General features: G+C 46.8%; 1 protein-coding gene across 7 annotated transcripts in view; it reads left to right on the top strand.

Moving 5' to 3' along the window:
• The window catches only part of DOCK10 (dedicator of cytokinesis 10), a 691,954-nt gene that overhangs the window by 272,577 nt on the left and 394,618 nt on the right, over positions 1-24,759 (top strand). The gene's annotated exons all lie outside the window — the stretch shown is intronic.

Below are 24,759 nucleotides of genomic sequence, written 5' to 3'. Positions count from 1 at the left end.
ATACAGGTGGGCTGTGACTATTCCTAACTGCTCAGGTGGGTGGGAAACTGGGTTTCCCGCCGCATTGGTAATAAAGTGCAAATATAGTAAATGTCCATAAACTTCTTATGTCCATAACTATACGCACGAGCGAGTAATCTGCTTCAAACCAACACCGGAATATTGGTAATTATATTCTCTTCCGATGGATACTAAACACCACTGTGTAACCCCTGTCTGACCCTTCATATCAAACAAAGAGGAATCTCTTTGTCCCCGAACATGCTATATTAACTAAACTTTCAGATTCTATCAAAGGGACCATAATCTACAAAATACATTATATGACTAAAATATGTTATGATTGAATCGCCCGCTAGACGCACACAAACTCTACCGTAAATGCGCATACCGCGCGCCCGCGAGTGCACGCGACCGCGAGTATACGCACGCACGGGAGAGCTCATGCTCGTGCAGCGTGCACACGCACGAGGTGCATATATGGCAATGTGCAGCGTGATATTTTTCTGACTTTGACAGTCACCAATAACTGCCACTTCCTAAAACAGTTCAAAAAGAGAAAAATATATGTCATGTATAATACATTTCTATGATTGGGTAGGGGAGAAGAGGAGAAGGTGGGAAAACGATATGACCTAGTGAGATAGCAGAAGCATGTGTGTATGAATCCATGTTTGGGGGGTCATGTATCATCGTGCCGTACGTGTTTTAAATCAAGCTTCGAGGTATTGCGAAGTATACATTTGAATTCCTTCTTATCCCGTATTAAGGGTCTGTGGATGGGCTGTCAAACTTTACCGAGCTCTTTTCGGCTTTTGGTTGCAACAAAATGGGGGAGCACATTTTAGTTGATGATACATGAATGGGGGGATATGTGAGTGCTGATATCTGTGCCTATATTCCCTATCGACTATGTGTGTTATTACCTGAAGGTTGTAGAAATGAAGATAAAGGGCAATTATGGTAAATGCAGTCGTAAACTATGTGAGTTTAATGTACATTTGCCGATTGAGGTCTTGTCTGTGTCTTGTCTTGTCTTGTCTCGATGTACATGTTGACTGTAGTCTCCCAATGCTTTTGCTATAAACGGTGTGCAAAAAGCTTTCTCAATGTCCATAGACTTACAAAAAGTGTTGGGCTAGCGTAAAATTAAAAGTACTAGGGATATGGGGGGTCTATGGCATAGTCCATCAGTTGTCTGTGTAAAAGGTTGTCAAATTCTTCTTCCAAGCGGATGTCTTTGTACCTTGGAGGAAAACAAAGGAGAAACGGGTGAAAGAAACGGACCGTGGAATCACATTTTCATCACAACAATGGGGTATATTTACTAAGGTCCCGATTTTGACCGAGATGCCGTTTTTTCATCAAAGTGTCATCTCGGTAATTTACTAAGCAATAATCACGGCAGTGATGAGGGCATTCGTAATTTTTTGGAAGTCCAACAAAAAAAATACAAATGAATACACCATCGGTCAAAACGCGGCTGTTTAAGTATGAATCTCGGTAATTTACTAAGAAGTGCAAAGCAAAAAACAAACAAACACTGCCGTGAAAAATTACAACTCGTAAAAAAGTGCTAAAAAAAAACAGACCTGCTTTTTTAATCCGTGATTGTATAGGCATGCAGGGATCCATGAGATCCGTGCATGTATATCAGTGGGAAGGGGTGGGAAAGTGGTTATTTTCTTTAAAAAAATTGCGTGGGGTCCCCCCTCCTAAGCATAACCAGCCTCGGGCTCTTTGAGCCGATCCTGGTTGCAGAAATATGGGGAAAAAATTGACAGGGGTTCCCCCATATTTAAGCAACCAGCATCGGGCTCTGCGCCTGGTCCTGGTTCCAAAAATACGGGGGACAAAAAGAGTAGGGGTCCCCCGTATTTTTAAAACCAGCACCGGGCTCCACTAGCTGGACAGATAATGCCACAGCCGGGGGTCACTTTTATATAGTGCCCTGCGGCCGTGGCATCAAAAATCCAACTAGTCACCCCTGGCTGGGGGAGTGGGGACCCCTTCAATCAAGGGGTCCCCCCCCCAGCCACCCAAGGGCCAGGGGTGAAGCCCGAGGCTGTCCCCCCCCATCCAATGGGCTGCGGATGGGGGGGCTGATAGCCTTTTGTGATAATGAAAAGATATTGTTTTTAGTAGCAGTACTACAAGGCCCAGCAAGCCTCCCCCGCATGCTGGTACTTGGAGAACCACAAGTACCAGCATGCGGTGGAAAAACGGGCCCGCTGGTACCTGTAGTACTACTACTAAAAAAATACCCAAAAAAAGACAAGACACACACCGTGAAAGTAAAGATTTATTACATACATGCACACAAACATACATACATACTTACCTTATGTTCACACGCAGGTCGGTCCTCTTCTCCAGTAGAATCCAAGGGGTACCTGTTGAATAAATTCTACTCACCAGATCCAGGGTCCCGGGGTCCTCGGGGCAACCATTTGTAATCCAGGTACTTGAATAAAATAACAAAACGGATACCCGAGCCACGAACTGAAAGGGGCCCCATGTTTTCACATGGGACTCCTTTCCCCGAATGCCAGAAACCCACTCTGACTTCTGTCTAAGTGGGTTTCTTCAGCCAATCAGGGAGCGCCACGTTGTAGCACTCTCCTGATCGGCTGTGTGCTCCTGTACTGAGTGACAGGCGGCACACGGCAGTGTTACAATGTAGCGCCTATGCGCTCCATTGTAACCAATGGTGTGAACTTTCTGCTCAGCGGTGACGTCACTTTAGGTCAACCGCAGGGCAGAAAGTTCCCACCATTGGTTACAATGGAGCGCATAGGCGCTACATTGTAACACTGCCGTGTGCCGCCTGTCAGACAGTACAGGAGCACACAGCCGATCAGGAGGGTGCTACAACGTAGCGCTCCCTGATTGGCTGAAGAAACCCACTTAGACATCAGTCAGAGTGGGTTTCTGGCATTCGGGGAAAGGAGTCCCATGTGAAAACATGGGGCCCCTTTCAGTGCGTGGCTCGGCTCTCCGTTTTGTTATTTTATTCAAGTACCTGGATTACAAATGGTTGCCCCGCGGACCCTGGGACCCTGGATCTGGTGAGTAGAATGTATTCAACAGGTACCCCTTGGATTCTACTGGAGAAGAGGACAGACCCTCGTGTGAACATAAGGTAAGTATGTATGTATGTTTGTGTGGATGTATGTAATAAATCTTTACTTTCACGGTGTGTGTGTCTTGTCTTTTTTTGGGTATTTTTTTAGTAGTAGTACTACAGGTACCAGCGGGCCCGTTTTTCCGCCGCATGCTGGTACTTGTGGTTCTCCAAGTACCAGCATGCGGGGGAGGCTTGCTTGGACTTGTAGTACTGCTACTAAAAACAATATCTTTTCATTATCACAAAAGGCTATCAGCCCCCCCATCCGCAGCCCATTGGATGGGGGGGGGGGCAGCCTCGGGCTTCACCCCTGGCCCTTGGGTGGCTGGGGGGGGGGGACCCCTTGATTGAAGGGGTCCCCACTCCCCCAGGGTACCCCGGCCAGGGGTGACTAGTTGGATTTTTGATGCCACGGCCGCAGGGCACTATATAAAAGTGACCCCCGGCTGTGGCATTATCTGTCCAGCTAGTGGAGCCCGGTGCTGGTTTTAAAAATACGGGGGACCCCTACTCTTTTTGTCCCCCGTATTTTTGGAACCAGGACCAGGCGCAGAGCCCGATGCTGGTTGCTTAAATATGGGGGAACCCCTGTCATTTTTTTCACCATATTTCTGCAACCAGGATCGGCTCAAAGAGCCCGAGGCTGGTTATGCTTAGGAGGGGGGACCCCACGCAATTTTTTTTATGATTTTACACTGTTTAATTTAAAAAAAAAAAAAAAATGAACCCCAGCACGGATCACACAGATCCGGCCGAGATTTATTTTTAAAAAGTCAGCAGTGTTTTGCTAATCACTGCCGTAAAAAACTGAAAATAAAAACGAATGACATCGACATCGGAAAACCCGAAAAGGCAAAATACGGCAGCTTAGTAAATTAGTCGTAATAAATTCAAAAAGTTGCAGTTTTACACTTTCGATGTCATTCGTGATTGAACTTTGACCTGAAACGGGAAAATACGAATGTTAGTAAATTTACCCCATTGTCTCTATCGTTGGGTCATAAACCAAATCAGTCGTTGTTATTACAGTATCTTCACTTCTTAAACTCATCACTCGGGCGCTACGTTTACACTTTGTTAAAACCCGAACGCATCTAAATATCAGACCGACCAATATGATGACACCCAGAGTACACAAAAGAAATTTCCCTAACTCCATGATAATTCCTTGAGTCCATTCTCCTAAACCAGAGAACCAATTTCGTGGGTTCAACCATGACACCCAACTGGTCAGCTCATTACCCACAGCGGCAAGGGTGAGATTGTGTTTCCTTCGGAACTCCCATTTTAATTGCAAAATGTCATCCATCTTTTGGTCTATGACCTCGGCCGGGTACTCGGTGCTGTTTGTAATATATGTGCAGCACTTTATTCCATACTGAGTCGCTAGGGTAACACAATACCCGCCTGTCACAGCTGTGAGATAATTGAGAATCATCCTATGCTGAACCAGTTCTGTTTTATAAGCTTGGAGCTCCCTTCCGGTATACCTGAATGTGTCATCATACATTTCAGTGATATTGTCTAATAAATTTGCAAGCGCAGATATATATTTATAATTTATCACTCCTCTGGCGGTACGAGTGATATCTAACGCGATTAGGAATTGAATCCCGGTGGATTCATGGATCAGGTCAGAGGCCGGATGCTCTGTTCTTTCTATCAGGTGCCGTTTAACGATGTGCTCGTAATGAGTGTGAGTATAAGGAGCTTGGGCACTGCGGTGAATATCCTTCATTTTAGTGTGGGATACGGTCATTACCTCAGGCAGTACTTTTCCAATACAACATAACCCTTCTGAGTTTGGGGCAAGCCACTTATACGCCTTCCTCCCGCATATGAAATATGCATCATCGGGGAGAACATATGGGACGGAGTAGGACATTACCATATTACACATTTTCCATATGAAATCTCCTAACCCTAATTCTCCCATCTGTTTAGTACACGTATCAGTTTGTACGATATGTGCACAGTATCCTGGTGATACTTCTCCAACTCTCATGATCCTACTTCCTAGGGTATACCTAAATCGGAAATATTTTCCACTACCGGCTATGTGGCGTATAAGTTCTGTATCTGTAGGCATTCTATCGGCTCTGTATGAAAAGGTCATGGTTTGGTTGTTCCATGACACTTCCCAATTTCCCGGCTTTCGGGGATTGGAAATGTTAAAACATATTAGGGATCTATCCACATGATATTGGTGGAGCTTCAAACTAGGAGGACTGGAGATATTAAACCTCCTGTCCACCGGCCTCCCACCACTTAGCTCAAGTACCTCCCCTATAGTTAAAGGGAAGGGCACTAATCCTGATTTGCTATGGCCTTGAGGTACTTGAGAGCATACCCAACAATCTGTCTGATTTAACACTTTACCCACTAAGGAATGATAGTCACTCAATGGATGCCGGTCCATGTGGATATTAAAACTGGATTGACATTTCTTGATGCACCCATCCTCAACTATCACAGTGTCTACAGATACAGTTCTTTTCAGTTAACATTCCTTCACAATGTTTACAAATAACATGGCTGCTAGATCGTTTCCGGTACTCGCCTTTGCTCGGTGATTGTGTTGCTATTGGAAATTTACACCTCCGTAGTCATCATAAACCCTTCTGGATCCTTTCTCGACCTCACTGGTACTCTCACCGAAACAGACTGCTCTGGTCAACATCATGGTCAACAGGAAAATCCATATCACAGTCTCTTGGGGCAAGTCCATCTTACAGGAGGAGAAAAGGAGAAATTTTTAATGGGGGTACAAAAAAACAGTTTGAGGGGGAGAGAAACTTGTTACGATAATTAGTTCTCTAGTCTTGTTGTTCTTCTTGTTCTGCTGTCATCTCAAAGGTGCTGTCTCTCAGTCTTCCAACCGAACACTCCGGTGATACAATATTTCTTCTAGCTCAGCGCTCTTTCTGTAAGGAGAATAAATCTTGCATTACCATTTGTCCAACTAATGTGTGACATACCATCTTTAAAACATGAAAACATGGGTGAGAAGAGAGAAAACAAAAAAAAACAAAAGAGAGAGAGAACAATTCATATACATATATATTACATAAACCAACAATAAACAACAACAGGAAAAAAAACATTTTTCAAACATTTTAAAACATTGTCAGATCTGCCGTTCATCATTAGGCTGTCATATCTACATGTCCAATGGTATCCTTGCTCAGTCCCTCCCACCAGCACCTCCATACTCCACCCTTTGTATCTGGCCAGGATACATTGATGCGGGTAGGTCATGCTGGGGTTTGGTAGACTTCTGCAAAGACCAAGTAGCTATGCAATGTTTGAGTCCTGCTGATGACCGTCAGAAATGGGGGAAAAAGAAAACATTTCACAGATACATTACAAATTTTACCCGGTCATTCCTGTGTCTTCAGGGAATGACCTCCCAATTTATTAACCGTTACCTCAGGCTTACCATCAGTCCTAATGATCACCTTTTCCTGACTACATATCATGGGTGTGGCCCAAAATTCTTCCTATGTGATCCCTGATTATAATTTGGTGTGTCATAACTTTGCTCATATTCATGTCTAGGGGGTCTGACTTTATGTGGGCTGTTGCAGTTGCTGGCATAATGCCCTTCTCTTTTACAAAGATAACAAGCCCTGGGCTTCCTCCAAGTGCCAGTGACCTGAGGTCTTGGTTGATTTGATGCCTCCTCAAACGCTTGGATGCTCATCACCATCAACCGCTTTCCCTGTACTTCCCTGACTCCTTGGATACCATGGTTAGGTTGTTGTCTAGGGGGTTGATATGACTTTTGTCTACTTCTTGATCTACAATCTCTTGCAAAATGTCCCTCTTTGTGACAATGGTAACAAACTACCACATTTGAATTTCTCACAGGATTTTGGGTCTTAAGCTGGTGTGGCTTTTTGGTTAGAGCCTGTATACTTACAGCCATCAGCTTATTACTCCGTGACTCCCTGTGTCTGGTGATGTTCTGATCATGATCAATAACGGCCTCTCTTAATGTAGCCACCGAGATATTTCTCCAGTTTGGGTTGGTGGTCTGTACCCTTGTTCTCAACACCTCCTTTAAACCATTCATTAATAACTTAACCGCTACTTCTTTATGCTGTGCATTTGTTTTGATGTCTGTGATCCTAGTGTCTCTAGCCATTACTTGCAGTGCTCGATTGAAGTAGTCAGAAGTACTTTCCCTTTCTCCTTGTCTTATGGAGAGGATTTTGTTCCACTTGGCAATGGCTGGGAAATATACTCCTAACTGCTGGTTGATCTGCTTAATACATTCCTGATTGTTTTCCTCCATACGAGGTACCTCTGTGTTTAATTTACAATCAGCAATAAATTTCGCAGGGTCAACACTGGAGGGCAAACATGCCCTCAGCACTGTCCTCCAATCTTTGTTGGTGGGTTCTGTGGAGTTTCCTAATTCTTTAATAAATCTCTGACATGTAACTAAATCTTCCCTGGGATCAGGGAATTCAGACATGATAGATCTCAATTCCATCCGGGACCAGGGACGGCGCATTGCACTGTCCCTGGCGGGAATGATTCCCTGAGCGCCAGTCTTCCCATTGGGGACTGTGATCACCCTGACAGGACTTAATTCAATTACATCACCTTGTGTTGGTTCTACAATATGAGGTACATTTGTTTGTGCGTGATATATAACACCATACGTACCTGTGGACACGACCTCACCTGACCCTCCGTTAGGGGGTTTGATTACTGCCTTTACCGATTTGGTCGTGTCCACCTGGATGTCTTGTAGGATGGCTTCTGGAAGAGGTACCGACATCGTGCTGGGCTCACTTTCTTGTTTGTAATCCTGAGGGAAGTTTAACATGGGGTGCAACTTGCATGGGTTAATAGTTGTACTTTTAACAGTATTACAATTATCATCGTTACGTTTATTACAATTAGTCTTATCATCTATAATACAGTTGCTAAGTGCCTTTTTATCGTACACCATTGTGCCATTCTCTGCAACCATACTCCTCTCCATTGCCATGTCTCTCTTCCCAAGATGAGAGTCAGATATGTAAGTTAAATTTCTTTGCATTTCACTTTCCTGTTGCCACAATTTTAAATCATCATAATGTCTAATACGCCTTTTTGAAGACTTAATCAGGCACACTCTTCTCCTTAAATTCTGTAACACTTCTGGGTTAAAAGTACCTACCCGTGAAAACTTTTCCCCGTCATGCACAGTCATCCTTTCCCATTCATTGCATAATATTTCTGTGTGATGACCATCTTGGTCTGATTTCTCACACATGACCTTGCCGACCTGATTGATCGGTTTCAAATCAACCTGAACCAGGGTTGATCGCCCCTTACCTGAACAAGTGGCCCCCATCTCTGCAGGCGTTGCTTTCACTACCTCTGACTTCCAATCAGGGTCTCCGGCAACCCTCACAGAAAACCAAAATGTCCGGGGTAAGGCTGCGGTGGGGGTTTTGCCTCGAGGTCCGCCCACTTAACTCCGCCCACGTTGTCCAGTTCTGCAATCACTGTTCCCAGAGCTGCTGTACCCAACCTAGGGCCCCTATGAACCTTTATTTACTGGGGCGTGTTGGACCTTCCAGTCCCCAGCAAGTATCGGTTGTTGGAATGTCCCCGAGTGATCAGGCTACTTCCCTTAAAATAAAATAAAAATTACACAAATCACGTTAACAATGTGCAAGTAGCGTTCTTCTGAATTCAAGACACGCTAATGCACACAATCACATGCGGTACAATCGTATCTGCACACAAGCAACTAATCTTATGTGCGGAACGATCAGTGGAATTGAAAATTTCTGCAGCAAATTCCTTCAGCGATGAGCTTCTTTGGCCTATATGGGTCTCGCACCAACCCCTCTTCGGTTGTGCTCTCTACTTCTAGTCTGCTGTACCTGAACCTCTTGTTCTGTGACCTCCTGGTCTGTGACCTCCTGGTCTGTTACCTCCTGGTCTGTTATGTACAGCAGACTCTACTGCTCATTAATGTGTCGAGTCTAACAAGGGACGCCTCCCAAGCCACCCCACGATATCACTCTCGCTGGTGTATCTCTTTCTACTGGCCTATGGTTCCCACTTCCGTAATAAAAGAGAAATCTTATATATACACACACTCTTACCACATGTACACTTTAATTTTTTATTTCTGCGCAGAAATCCTTTCATTCGGTATTAGCCTAACCCAGAAGAATTGCAACAGAGAAAGTCTTTTTCTTTTAACTTTTAAACTTTTGGATTTGAGATAGATTTGTGTTATTTTTCGCGTTATTTCCTTATCGCTTACTAAACAATACTATCGTGCGGTTTGTATCATGTGGGCGTATCCGTACGCTCCGTTGCGTAATACACGCTCCGTGCGTCGACCCTTGCTGCGTACGCCCTGCCCTTGTAAGGACACGTGTACACAGACCAAGTACGTCCACAGTTACACACTACACGTTTATCAATGTGAATGATTTTTAACAGTAATCCTTCACTGACCACCACTCAAATCTCCCTTGTATTCTAGGTGAGATTGTGTGCGTGCCTTTTACAATTATTCCCTTAAATATTACTTTTAACTATTAATAACAACAAATGTCTCAACACGTTTATCACTAGTATGTGGCAATCAGGAGAATGAGGCACGAAAACAATACTAAACAAGAAATACAGATGTGTATGCTTATTGCTTACGTTCACAAAACAGAAACTAAACAGGTTTTAAAAGACAATAACGTACTGTTCCTACCTTTTGGTTCCGGATTCCTTCAGCACTCCTTACTAAGCGAAGCAGACGCTTATCTGGTCAGCACTACGAGGAATATTACCTCCCGCCTTTTGCTGATCGATAATGTCTGCTGAAATTACCTAGTGCAGATATGTGAAGAGCGGGCGAGTGCCCAATTGACAATGCCTATTCTATACCTTGTATAAAACACTCTAAAAGGTTAAAGAACACAGTACGCAATTGGCGTATGGAATACCGTAAGAGTACGCACGTAGCGTAACGAATGCTTAGCCGTGGAGGAGACGAACGAGCGGCACGTTCGCTCACGGCTTAGAGCGTAAAGGCAAGCACGCTATAGGCTGCCGACTAACGTAATGATACGCTATCAGCGTAGCGGACGCTCGGGACCACGAGGAGATCACAAGCGGCGCTGACGCTCACAGTGTTAAACCTTTATAACTATACCATAAACAATGTACTTATACTGTAAACCCTTGTGCAGTGATAAGGTGTAAATGCAACACAGTGTAACCTTGTTAGTTTAAAAGCTGTATGAGCGTATGTGACGCTCTGAGAACCCCTTAGCAATATAATAAACACTCAAATACCGGTCTAAGGGTCTAACGCCTTTTAAGGAAATGAATGAACGTTCAATTGCAAAAGAATAATACAATACAAGTTATACACTACCAAGATAACATAAAATACCTAACCGAATCACTACACATAAAATACAACAAAGATACAATTACATTTAAGGGGGAAGGAGAGAGAGAATGGCTTATAACATTAAATAAGAGACAATATGGTTGCAGAGAACTTACGCACCAGGGGAAACAATCGCAAGCGCCTTTCTGGATATCCAGCTCCCAATTATCAGCAATGAGAACCGTTGAAGAGAGTAGAGAGCTGGCCCAGATCGGCTTGTCCTTTTATACACTACACACAATACAGTACAATGGTCCCTACATTCTTATTGTTCATTGGACACAGGAATTCGTCTTCGCATTATAACAAAAGGTCATAGGTTGGTTCATACAGGTGGGCTGTGACTATTCCTAACTGCTCAGGTGGGTGGGAAACTGGGTTTCCCGCCGCATGGGTAATAAAGTGCAAATATAGTAAATGTCCATAAACTTCTTATGTCCATAACTATACGCACGAGCGAGTAATCTGCTTCAAACCAACACCGGAATATTGCTAATTATATTCTCTTCCGATGGATACTAAACACCACTGTGTAACCCCTGTCTGACCCTTCGTATCAAACAAAGAGGAATCTCTTTGTCCCCGAATATGCTATATTAACTAAACTTTGAGATTCTATCAAAGGGACCATAATCTACAAAATACATTATATGACTAAAATATGTTATGATTGAATCGCCCGCTAGACGCACACAAACTCTACCGTAAATGCGCATACCGCGCGCCCGCGAGTGCACGCGACCGCGAGTATACACACGCACGGGAGAGCTCATGCTCGTGCAGCGTGCACACGCACGAGGTGCATATATGGCAATGTGCAGCGTGATATTTTTCTGACTTTGACACAGGGTAACACTGAAATATTGCAGTGGTTCCCAAACTCAGGGGTAGATGTAGTAAGTGCCTAATTCAGACTGGATTGCTGCAGCGGCAGCGATCGCAGTTTGAAGCCCTTGCTGGAGTGCGCACGCGCAGTGGCCACATTTTGCGTGCGCACCCCGGGAGCCCAGTGAGATGCTATCAGCATCTCAGGGCTGCGATTGCCTCTGCGTGATTGACAGGCAGAGTTGGTCGTGGGGCGGGAGGGGGCGGGCCAATGGCATTAGAACACCGTTGGCGGGAGCAGTCCGGACATTGGAGGAGTGTCCAGACAGTTGGGGGGGGGGGCCGCGGTGGGTGTGTGACATCACACACAGCCGCTGCGACCCGGGACACGACAGCTAGCAGCTTGCCAGCGCGCAGGAGCTGCACTGGCAGAGGGCTACTCACCAGGTGCAAAAGCATTGCCGTCGTGCATACGGGCCGGACTAGCCCTGTGCTGGGCATTCCCCCACGTGTCAGAGTAAATGATTGTAGAGCAAATCTACGATCAGATCTGAATTACCCCCTGAGCCTGTTGAAGTGATAAAGTGGAAAGTGATAATGCACCAGCCAATCAGCTCCTAACTGCCATGTTACAGGCTGGGTTTGAAAAATGACAGTTAGGAGCTGACTGGCTGGTGCGTTATCCCCTTCCACTTTATCACTTCACCAGGCTTAATACTGTACATCTGCCCCTACGTCCTTAGGACCCCAAACAGTTTGCAGTTTCCGGGACACCGATACCACTTTCAGACATATGCCCCAGCAAATACACAGCTCTAACCCAGGTCTATCAAGACGGCTTCAACCCAGGTCTCATCTCTGAGAACCCTTTTCTCACTACACTTCAATGCCGTGTATTTGCCAGATTAACCTCTTCCACACATAAGCCATGTCTGTCCTGGCATTCTACAAGCCAGGGCTGCCAGGCTGTTCTCATGTCACCTTCATACACAGACATAACAATCACACACCCCTTCTCCAGCCACCAGACCTTGGCACCCAATACCTTTAGTGAGCAGCGCCTGTGAGATGGTGCTAGGGAGGCAAGATGCCCAGGGCTGCAGCTGGCGGGGAGTTGCTGGGTGATGAGTACTGCAGGTACAGACCCAGGCACTTTCTCTCTCCCCCTCTCTCTCTCTCTCCCTCTCTGGCCGCAGAGCCCTCTGATTGGCTTCCGCTCTGACATCTACTGTAGGGGAGAAGCCCCGTACTCCTCCTCAGCTCATTGTAGGTGTGACCCAGGTCTTAAAACCCAGGTTACTTTATTCAGACATGAGCCAGACATTGACCCAGTTTGCAAGTTCCGGGAATAACCCCGGTTGGGGATGGTGTTTGTCAGAATACCGACAGTGGCATCCCGACGCTCAGGATCCCGACACCTACTAGGTAAGTATGCTATCCCTAATCTCCAAATCCCCTAACCCTAACATTGCCTACCCACAGCCTAAACCTAACCCCCCCTCCCCGCAGCCTAAACCTAACCCACCGTCCCCCACAGCCTAACTTTAACCCTCTCTGGTGGTGTCTAAACTTAACCCCCCTCCCCGCCGCCTAAACCTAACCCTCCCACCCCCGCAGCATAACCCTAACCCTCCCCCCACAGCCTACATCTAACCTCCACCCAAGGCCTGACCCATAGCAGCCCCGCATACTTAAGTTAGAGATCACAGCATTCGGAATTCCAGTGCCGGCATTCCGATTCATGACGACGTTCCGACGTCGGTTTTCCAAACAGTGTCAGGATTCCAGGATTTTGACCAGGTCACCCTGGTTGATTATAGGGACGCAAACTGTCAACCCGAATCAGATAATTTCATACATAAGCAGGACCGGGGTCGACTTGCCGTGCCCCGTCAAATTCCCTGGTTATTGCTTATGTCTGAAAGGGGTTACAGTAGGTCCACATGTGTATTCATTATTCATTGACAGATCCACAGGTGGAGCTTATTATTTATTTTGCTTGTGATGCTGTAAGGAGGCCTGGATAAAAAATTACGAACTGTTTGGTGTCCTGAGCAGTGGTATCGAAACGGGGGGGCAAGGGGGCAGCATGCCCCCCCCCCAAAAAAAAAATATGACAGTGTAGCAGGCGCTGGGTAGGGGGAGCGCTTACCCCCGGGTACCGCAGTGACTACTCTTTTAAAAATTATGCTCTGAGCTGCCGCAGTGTGCTATACCCGTGAACTCCTGTCTTGCCGGCTCTTCGCAGATGCATTACTGGGAGGAGGCGGAGATATCCCAGCATGCTCAGCATGGCCACGCCTCCTCCCAGTAATGCATCTGTGAAGAGCCGGCAAGACAGGAGATCATGGGTATAGCATGCTGCTGCAATTCAGAGCACAATTTTTAGAGGAGAAGTCAGCTTGGGGACCCCGGGGGAAAGCAATACACTGCACTTGGAGCAGGTGGGGTTGGGGATATTGGGGGAGCGCCAATATGTAATTGTTTTTGCGCCACCCTTCTACAGCCTCAAACCATTCTAGCTCCCTAGTCCTGAGGACCAAGTTTGATAACCTATGGAATAATGCTTAGGTTCCCAAACTCGGTCCTCAAGGAGAACTAACAGTCCTGGTTTTAGGTATATCCATGATTAAGCACAGGTGCCTTAATTATTCCCTCAGCCAGGTTAATTATACCATCTATGCACAAGCTTGGATATACTGAAAACCAGTGCTCGTTGAGGACCAAGTTTGGGAAACCCTGGAATAATGTATTAAACGTTTCTGGTTTATATCTGACAGTTTCAATTTCAGTGTTTAGTGGTCTTGTGATATAAAATAGAGTATTTATAACAGATACAGTACCACATGGCTCCTAACACTTATAGCTACGTATCCTGTATGTGCAGAGATACACTGTTATGTGTCTAACCACTATTTGGCCACATCTCCTTTCCTGTTCCTGTGACATGTTCAGACTCCGGAAAGAGTGAGATCACACAAGACAACACAATATGCTGCGTCCTAGCCATACTTTGTGGTCTTGTATGAAAGCATGCATAACAACACATGAATAACTTGGCAAATGTATCTTATGGTAGTTAGTACACAACTTAGGCTGGGCACACACTACAGGATGTCGGGCAGATGTGCCATGGTAAACGATACATCGTATGTGCATACAGACTGTACGATGTATCGGCTGCGACCACATCCACCCACATCCTGGAGCATGCAGGGCAGTCACATATCTTTTGCTCTCAAGTGCAGAACAAAAGATATGTGAAGTCATATACAAGCCGCAGGACCGCACATGGTATACAAGATCACCCATACACACTGTCCGATGGTACGATATATCGTACGAGCCGGCGGCTTGTACAATATATCGGGTGCACATTGGACAGTGTGTACCCAGCCTTAGATGTAGCAAGGCATCTGCTTTCATTTTAGTCACTTACTAACAATCACACCTTGCCACGTAATATTATTTAAGCAGGAATGCCCAGCAGCATCCCATAAAGTCATTTTCAGATCACTCAGATAAAATCTAAGAGTGAAACCTGATTTTTATTGATCTAGTTTAGCTCTATTAAACATAATGTAGCTGATAGTGCTAAAGAACAACTATCTACCTAATCAGTAGCTGCTGACTTTGTAATTCAGCACAAAAACACATGTGGTCCTATATATGCAAGTGCAGTGCCCTAAATGCAGATTTGTTATGTCATAAAGCAGGGACGGACTTGGGCTCTATGGTGGCCCTGGCATTGTAGGCACGCGGGTAACAAGGGAGCCCGGCCATGGCTCATGGGGGCGTGGTTTAGCAGCGATTCCTCCCCCCCCCCCCCCGTGTTTCTATATGTCCATTTGCCGGGTAGCCAAGCAGAGTGACGGAAAGCTGCGCTGCTCGGCCAGGCCCAGCCTTTATGTGACCAGACTGGCCCATTGGGCCATCTGACCTTTGGGAGTTTGCCAGAAGTGCCAGATGACCAGTTTGACCCTGTCATGATGTCATTGCATGTAATGTAGATAGCTCCCAAAGTCTAGCTTGTGCTAGATTGATCACAGCTAATCGCTCATTGACTGCTATTAGCATCATGCACATTTGTACTTCATTAGTAATCACCCATTTCCCATTCTTATTAGACATGCAGCACATGAAGTAGGACTCATTAACTAATAACAGAGTGCAGTCTGCTGGAAGACACTGAGGAACTAACATTAAAAATGTATTCCATTATGTTGTTAAGTATTTTATGTACAAATGTGTATTCTAGGGTTTATTGCCGCAGTCCCTTTTCAGCACATTTCTTTCTGGCAGAAGTGTATCTTTATTTTACTACTGAAGTATAAACAAGATTCCAATGAGTATGTAGCCATTTGGAAATCTTTCATTTCTGGAACTTGAACAAACATAAGGTAATACTCTTCTGCTCACGTGCTGTCTATTACCTCTTAGTAGTCCGACCAAGGAGCTACTGTGATAGAAAGTGTATTAATATTGTTGTGTACTATATAAAATGTATATGCCCAATTAGGCTTACAATTTAGCTTTGGTACCATAACCTGGAACAGCGGAAGGCAGTGCAGTCAGTCCACAAGGAGTTACCTTAAGACTGAGTATATGAACAATCTGGGACTGATTCAGACATAGGCCATATGCAATTGCGGTCGAATTGCCGCAAATGTCGAAAAACGGGGCATTTTTGACACAAAAAAATGATTCGACAATGCAATACAGTACTTTTCGACAAAAAAACGGCCGTTTCAGATTCGACTTTTTGCAATTCAACAGCTGTCAAATTCGACATGTCTGCAATGTTAAAAATGCGGCTTTTCGACAAAAGTATATTCAATTGAAGAATGTCGATTCGACAACAGTGCTTTTCAACAGTCATTTTGTCAATTTCAGTCCACCTCATTTTGCTGGCGGGATCTAATAAAAAATTTTTAAAACATGTTTTTTTTTTGTGCTTTTTTTATTGCTAATAGCATATCTATTTATATTAGAAGGGATTATCTACTTGGTTTGTCTATTAGGAGCCACAAGTATTATTTAATATATTTTTTTAAAGAATATATCTTTTTTTTCTACTGACTAAAACAATAAGGAGAGATCAGAGCATGTTTTTCAGTGGGAAGGGGTGGGAATGGGTTAAAAAATCAAGAAAAAAAATGTGTGGGGTCCCCCCTCCTAAGCATAACCAGCCTCAGGCTCTTTGAGCCGGTCCTGGTTGTAAAAATACGGGGGGGAAATGACAGGGGATCCCCCGTATTTTAACAACCAGCAACGGGCTCTGCGTCCGGTCCTGGTGCAAAAAATACGGGGGACAAAAGACGTAGGGGTCCCACGTATTTTTCACACCAGCACCGGACTCCACTAGCTGGAGAGATAATGCCACAGCCGGGGGACACTTTTATACCGGTCCCTGCGGCCGTGGCATTAAATCCCCAACTAGTCACCCCTGGCCAGGGTACCCTGGAGGAGTGGGGACCCCTTAAATCAAGGGGTCCCCACCTCCAGCCACCCAAGGGCCAGGGGTGAAGCCCGAGGCTGTCCCCCCCATCCAAGGGCGGCGGATGGGAGGCTGATAGCCAAGTGACAAAATAAAGAATATTGTTTTTTGTAGCAGAACTACAAGTCCCAGCAAGCCTCCCCCGCAAGCTGGTACTTGGAGAACCACAAGTACCTGCATGCGGGGGGAAACGGGCCCGCTGGTACCTGTAGTACTACTGCAAAAAAAATACCCAAATAAAAACAGTACATACACACCGTGAAAGTAAAACTTTAATACATACATGCACACCGACACACACATACTTACCTATGTTGACACGAAGAGTCGGTCCCCTTCTCCACGTAGAATCCACGGGGTACCTGTAAATAAAATTACTCACAAAAATCCTGTGTAGATCTGTCCTCTTCTTGTTTGTAATCCACGTACTTGGCAAAATAATAAAATGCAAAACCCGATCCACGCACTGAAAGGGGTCCCATGTTTATACATGGGACCCCTTTCCCCGACTGACGGGACAATAGAGGGTCCCTTCAGCCAATCAGGGAGCGCCACGTCGTGGCACTCTCCTGATTGGCTGTGCGCGTCTGAGCTGTCAGGCGGCGCACTCGAGATACAATGTAGCACATAGGCGCTCCATTGTATCCAATGGTGGGAACTTTGCTTCAGTGGTTGAGGTTACTCGCGGTCAACCGCTGACTGCAAAGTTCCCACCATTGAATATAATGGAGTGCCTATGTGCTATGCGCCGCCTGACAGCTCAGACGTGCACAGCCAATCAGGAGAGTGCCACGACGTGGCACTCCCTGATTGGCTGAAGGGACCCTCTTTGACAGGAGAAAACATGGGACCCCTTTCAATGCGTGGATCGGGTTTTGCATTTTATTATTTTGCCAAGTACGTGGATTACAAACAAGAAGAGGACAGATCTACACAGGATTTTTGTGAGTATAATTTTATTTACAGGTACCTTGTGGATTCTATGTGGAGAAGGGGACCGACTCTTCGTGTCAACAAAGGTAAGTATGTGTGTGTGTCGGTGTGCATGTATGTAATAAAGTTTACTGTGTGTACTGTTTTTATTTGGGTATTTTTTTGCAGTAGAACTACAGGTACCAGCGGGCCCGTTTCCCCCCCGCATGCTGGTACTTGTGGTTCTGCTACAAAAAACAATATTCTTTATTTCTCTAACGTCCTTGAGGATGCTGGGACTCCGTAAGGACCATGGGGAATAGACGGACTTTGCAGGAGATAGGGCACTTTAAGAAAGCTTTGTATTCTGGGTGTGCACTGGCTCCTCCCTCTATGCCCCTCCTCCAGACCTCAGTTTTACACTGTGCCCAGAGCGAGATGGGTGCACTGCAGGGAGCTTCCTGAGTTCTCTGTCTAGAAAGCATTTTTGTTTGGATTTTTTCTACATTTTTACAGGGAGCACTGCTGGCAACAGGCTCCCTGCATCGAGGGACTGAGGAGAGAGGGGCAGACCTTCTTGTCTAAGATAGGCTCTGCTTCCTCGGCTACTGGATACCATTAGCTCCAGAGGGGGTGAACACAGGTTCTTACTGGGCATCCACCCCCAGAGCCGCGCCGCCGTTCTCCTCACAGAGCCAGAAGAAACGAAGTCAGAAGACGTCTCAGGCGGCAGAAGCTTTCAGAGCTTCACTGAGGTAACGCACAGCACCGCAGCTGTGCGTCATTGCTCCCATACACCTCACATACTCCGGTCACTGTAAGGGTGCAGGGCGCAGGGGGGGGGGGGGGGCGCCCTGGGCAGCAATATAACACCTCTCTTATGGCAAAAAGTATATATACATGCAGGGCCGTTTCTAGACAATTTGGCTCCCAGTGCGAGATTTCAAAATGCGCCCCCCCCCCCCCCATTGCTATAAAAAAAAATTGCGTGCCCCCCCCCCCCATATAGCCAGAAAAAAAGCATGCGCGCGCCTAAGGCACGCGCGCTCCCGACAAGGCTGTGTGGCCTGATTGAAGTGGGCGTGGTCTCATTACAGTGGGCGTGGCCTCGTCTGATATCACACCCACCACAGGGGGGAAAAATAAAAATAAAAAAGTCCCCTTTTTACACATTACAGCAGGCAGGTGTCCCCATTTTACACAGTACGCAGGCAGGTGTCCCCATTTTACACAGCACGGCAGGTGTCCCCATTTTACACAGTACGCAGGCAGGTGCCCCCATATTACACAGCACGGCAGGTGCCCCCATTTTACACAGTACGCAGGCAGGTGTCCCCATTTTACACAGTGCGGCAGGTGCCCCCATTTTACACAGTGCGGCAGGTGCCCCCATTTTACACAGTGCGGCAGGTGTCCCCATTTTACACAGTGCGGCAGGTGTCCCCATTTTACACAGTGCGGCAGGTGCCCCCATTTTACACAGTGCGGCAGGTGCCCCCATTTTCCACAGTATGCAGGCAGGTGTCCCCATTTTACACAGTGCGGCAGGTGTCCCCATTTTACACAGTGCGGCAGGTGCCCCCATTTTACACAGTGCGGCAGGTATCCCCATTTTACACAGTGCGGCAGGTGCCCCCATTTTACACAGTGCGGCAGGTATCCCCATTTTACACAGTGCGGCAGGTGCCCCCATTTTACACAGTGCGGCAGGTATCCCCATTTTACACAGTGCGGCAGGTGTCAAGTGGGAGGAAGGAGGGAGGGAGGGGGAGAGAGAGAGAGAGAGAGAGAATACTTACAACTTGCCGCTCTTCGGGTCCCGCGCGCTGGCCGCCTCCTCCGTCGATGGTTATCTTCTCCAGTCCTCTCCTCCCTCTCTCTTCCCCCCGAGCGCTCCTGCTCGGGGGGCGGGGCTTCGCGGAATGACACGTTTGCGTCGTGACGTCACGACGCAAACGCGTCATTCCGCGAAGCCCCGCCCCCCGAGCAGGAGCGCTCGGGGGGAAGAGAGAGGGAGGAGAGGACTGGAGAAGATCACGACGCAAACGCGTCATTCCGCGAAGCCCCGCCCCCCGAGCAGGAGCGCTCGGGGGGAAGAGAGAGGGAGGAGAGGAGTAGTCACAAAGTGCCGCGGCGGGCGCCCCGTGCGGTTGCACGGCTCGCCCGCCGCTAGAAACGGCACTGTATACATGTACAGGTGGGCACTGTACATGTATATAAAAGAGCCCCCGCCATATTTTAGTAAGTTTGAGTGGGACAGAAGCCCGCCGCCGTGGGGGCGGGGCTTCTCCCTCAGCACTCACCAGCGCCATTTTCTCTCCACATCACCGCTGAGAGGAAGCTCCCCGGACTCTACCCTGCTTGACACACGGTGAAGAGGGTTTTAAAGTAGAGGGGGGGCACATATTTGGCGATTATACATTTCAGTAGCGCTACTGGGTAAACATTCTATGTTTTTTCCTGGGTCATATAGCGCTGGGGTGTGTGCTGGCATTCTCTCTCTCTGTCTCTCCAAAGGGCCTGGGGGGGGGGAACCTGTCTTCAGATAAGAGATTCCCTGTGTGTGTGGTGTGTGTTGGTACGTGTGTGTCGACATGTCTGCGGTAAAAGGCTCTCCTAAGGAAGAGATGGAGCAAATCTGTGTGGGTGCGTGGTGTCTCCGTCGACTACGCCGACACCTGATTGGATATGTGAAATTAAGTGCTAAGATGAACTTATTACAGAAGATTAGAGAATCTATCCATGTCTGCCCCTATGTCACAGAGACCTTCAGAGTCTCACAACGCTCACTATCCAAAATAATAGACATCGACACGGAGTCTGACTCCAGTGTCGACTACGTTAATGCAAAGTACAGCCAAGACTGGCAGAAAAGTATTCAATATATGATTATTGTAATAAAAGAGGTTTGCATATCACTGATGACTCATCTGTCCCTGACACAAGGGTACACATGTTTAAAGGGAAGAAAGCTGAGGTAAATTTCCCTCCTCTCATGAAGAATAAGAGCGGGAATCTCCAGACAAGAGACTGCAGCTTCCCAAAAAGAATTCTCATGGAGTATCCTTTCCCTAATGGGGCCAGAATACGATGGGAATCTTCCCCTAGGGTGTACAAGGCATTGACACGTTTAACCAAAAAGGGTAGCGCTGACTTAACAGCTATCCTCAGGGATCCTGCAGATAACATGCAGTAAAAGTACTTTGAAGTCCATTTACACACATTCTGGTACACTACTCAGACCGGCGATTGTGTCGGCATGGGTTTATAGCGCGGTAGCAGCGTAGTCAGATACCTTATCAGCGGAGGTTGAAACCCTAGATAAGGATGACCTATTATTGTCCCTAGTATATATATATATATATATATATGTATATATATATATTTTTTTATATGTAAAAGATGTTGGCTTATATATATATAAGACATGCCCAAAGAGACGTTGGTTCTAGAGTCAACGATATGTCGATTTCTGCTAGACTTGTCCTGTGGAACATGCAATGGACAGGTGATGCCGACTAAAAGAGGCATATGGAGGGTTTACCTCACAAGGCTGAGGAATTGTGTGGAGAAGGGCTCTCGGACCTGGTCTCCACAGCTATAGCGGGTAATTCTGATCTTTTGCCTTATATTCCCTCACAGACTAAGAAAGCACGACATTATCAAATGCAGTCCTTTCGGTCGCAGAATAACAAAAAAGTATGAGGAGTGTCCTTTCTTACCAGAGGTAGGGCACAGCTAGTTCCCAGGAACAGAAGTCCTCCCCGGCCTCTACTACATCCACCGCAGGATGCGGGAGCTCCGCTAAGGGAGTCTGTCCTAGGGGGAGCATGTCTTCGACTCTTCAGCCACATCTGAGTTCACTCACAGGTGGATCCCGGGGCAATAAAAATTGTTCTCAGGGTTACAAAGGAATTCGAAAGGTGCCTCCTCGCCGGTTTTTCCTTATCGGACCTACCGGTTTCTCCCCCAGAAGGGGAGTTTTATTCAATACAATTCACACATTGTATCTCCAACAGGTGGTGCTCAAGGTTCTCCTCCTGCAACAAGGAAGGGGCTATTACTCAACCTTGGCTGTAGTTCTGAATACGTACGGTTCGGTCAGACCTATTTAAAATTAAAACCTCTGAACCTATACTAGAAAAGGTTCAAAATTAAAGTGGAATCGCTCAGAGCGATCATGGCCAGCCTGGAAAGGGGGGATTTGATGGTGTATCTAGACATAAAGGCTGCATACCTTCATGTTCCCATTTATCCACCCCATCAGGCGTACCTGACAATTGCGGTACAGTATTGTCATTACCAATTTCAGGGTAATTGGCAGAAATGATGGTGCTCCTACGCAAGCAAGGAGTCACAGTTATCCCATACTTGGGCGATATCCTATGAGGCGAGATCAAAAGATCAGTTGTTGAACAACGTGTCACTTTCCCTGAAGGTGTCACAGCAACACTGCTAGTTTCTCAATATCCGGAAGTCACAGTTGGTTCCTATGACTAGTCTGCCCTTCTTGGGTATGATTCTGGATACGGACCAGAAAGGGGTTTACCTTCAGATAGAGAAGGCCCAGGAACTCATGACTCTGGTCAGGAACTTTTTGAAACCAAGACAGGTGTCGGCATCGCTGCACCCGAGTCCAGGGAAAATCATTCCCTTCGGCAGGTTCCATGCGAGGTCTTTCAAATGGGACCTACTGGACAAGTGGTCCGGGTCACATCTACAGATTCATCAGTTGATCACCCTCTCCCCCAGGGCCAGGGTATCTCTCCTGTGGTGGCTGCAAGATGCTCACCTTCTATAGGGCCGCAGGTTTGGCATTCAGGACTGGATCCTGGTGACCACGGACGCGAGACTCCGAGGTTGGGGAGCAGTCACACAGGGAAAAATAAAATGTCCAAGGTCTTTGGTCAAGTCAAGAGACTTGTCTTCACTTCTTGGAACTAAGGGCCATATACAACGCCCTACGTCAGGCGGAGACCTTACTTCGCGACCAACCGGTTCTGATCCAGTCGGACAACGTCACCGCAGTAGCTCATCTAAACCGCCAAGCCGGCACAAGGAGCAGAGTGGCGATGGCGGAAGCCACCAGAATTCTTCGCTGGGCGGAGAATCATGTAAGCGCACTGTCAGCAGTGTTCATTCCGGGAGTGGACGACTGGGAAGCAGACTTCCTCAGCGGACACGACCTACGTCCTGGAGAGTGGGGACTTCATCAGGAAGTCTTAGCACAGATTGCAATTCGGTGGAGACTGCCACTGATAGACATGATGGCGTCCCGCCTCAACACAAAGCCGTAGAGTTATTGCGCCAGGTCAGGAGACCCTCAGGCAGTAAGCTATGAACGCCCTAGTGACACCGTGGGTGTTCCGGTCAGTTTCTGTGTTTACTCCTCTTCCTCTCATACCCATGGTGTTGAGGATAATAAGAAAAAGAGGAGTGAGACCAATTCTCATTGTACCAGATTGGACACGGAGGACCTGGTATCCAGATCTGCAGGAAATGCTCACAGAGAATCCGTGGCCTCTTCATCTAAGACAGGACCTGCTGCAGCAGGGGCCCTGTCTGTTCCCAGACTTACCGCGGCTGCGTTTGACGGCATGGCGGTTCAACGCAGGATCCTAGCGGTAATGGGTATTCCAGAGGAGGTCATTCCTACCCTAATTAAGGCTAGGAAGGAAGTGACATTGAAACATTATCACCGAATATGGCGAAAATATGTTTCCTGATGTGAGGCCAGGAATGCTCCTACGGAGGAATTCCTTTTGGGCCGTCTGCTTCACTTCCTTCAAACTGGAGTGAATTTGGGCCTAAAATTAGGATCGATAAAGGTTCAAATTTCGGCCTTATCCATTTTCTTCCAAAAAGTTTTGGCTTCTCTTCCTGAAGTACAAACGTTTGTGCAGGGAGTACGGCATTTTTAGCCTCCTTTTGTACCGCCGGTGGCGCCTTGGGACCTTAACGTGGTGTTACGGTTCCTTAAGTCTCATTGGTTTGAACCACTTAAGTCAGTGGTGTTGAAATATTTCACCTGGAAGGTGGTCATAATGTTAGCCTTGACTTCGGCTAGGCGAGTTTCGGAATTGGAGGCTTTTATCACTAAAAGCCCTATCTGATTGTCCATATGGATAGAGCGAAATTGCGGACCCGTCCTCAATTCCTGCCAAAGGTGGTCTCATCCTTTCATATGAACCAACCTATTGTCGTGCCTGTGGCTACGCGTGACTTGGAGGATTCCGAGTCCCTTGATGTGGTCAGGGCTTTGAAAATTTATGTGGCCAGAACGGCTAGGATCTGAAAAACAGAAGCACTGTTTGTCCTGTATACAGCCAACAAGGTTGGCGGCCCTGCTTCAAAGCAGACTATTGCTCGCTGGATCTGTAACAAGTTTCAGCTGGAGCATTCTATGGCAGGATTGCCGTTACCTAAATCGGTTTAGGCCCATTCCACTAGGAAGGTGGGCTCTTCTTGGGCGGCTGCCCGAGGGGTCTTGGCACTACAGCTGTGCCGAGCTGCTACTTGGTCGGGGTCAAATACCTTTGCAAAGTTCTGTAAGTTTGATACCCTGACTGAGGAGGACCTCCTGTTTGCTCAATTCGGTGCTGCAGAGTCATCCGCACTCTCCCGACCGTTTGGGAGCTTTGGTATAATCCCCATGGTCCTTACGGATTCCGAGCATCCTCAAGGACGTTAGAGAAAATAAGATTTAACTTACCGGTAAATCTATTTCTCGTAGTCCGTAGAGGATGCTGGGCACCCGTCCCAAGTGCGGACTTCTTCTGCAAGACTTGTATATAGTTATTGCTTACATAAGGGTTATGATATAGTTTATCGGTTGAACAGAGGCTATGTTGTTGTTCATACTGTTAACTGGGTAGTTTATCACAAGTTATACGGTGTGATTGGTGTGGCTGGTATGGATCTCGCCCTTAGATTTACAAAAATCCTTCCTCGTACTGTCCATCTTCTCTGGGCACAGTTTCCCTAACT

This window comes from Pseudophryne corroboree, chromosome 4 (genome assembly GCF_028390025.1).
Source record: "Pseudophryne corroboree isolate aPseCor3 chromosome 4, aPseCor3.hap2, whole genome shotgun sequence".
Lineage (NCBI taxonomy): Eukaryota > Metazoa > Chordata > Amphibia > Anura > Myobatrachidae > Pseudophryne > Pseudophryne corroboree.
Note: the sequence above shows the minus strand (reverse complement) of the source record. Positions and strands in the feature narration are given on the sequence as shown.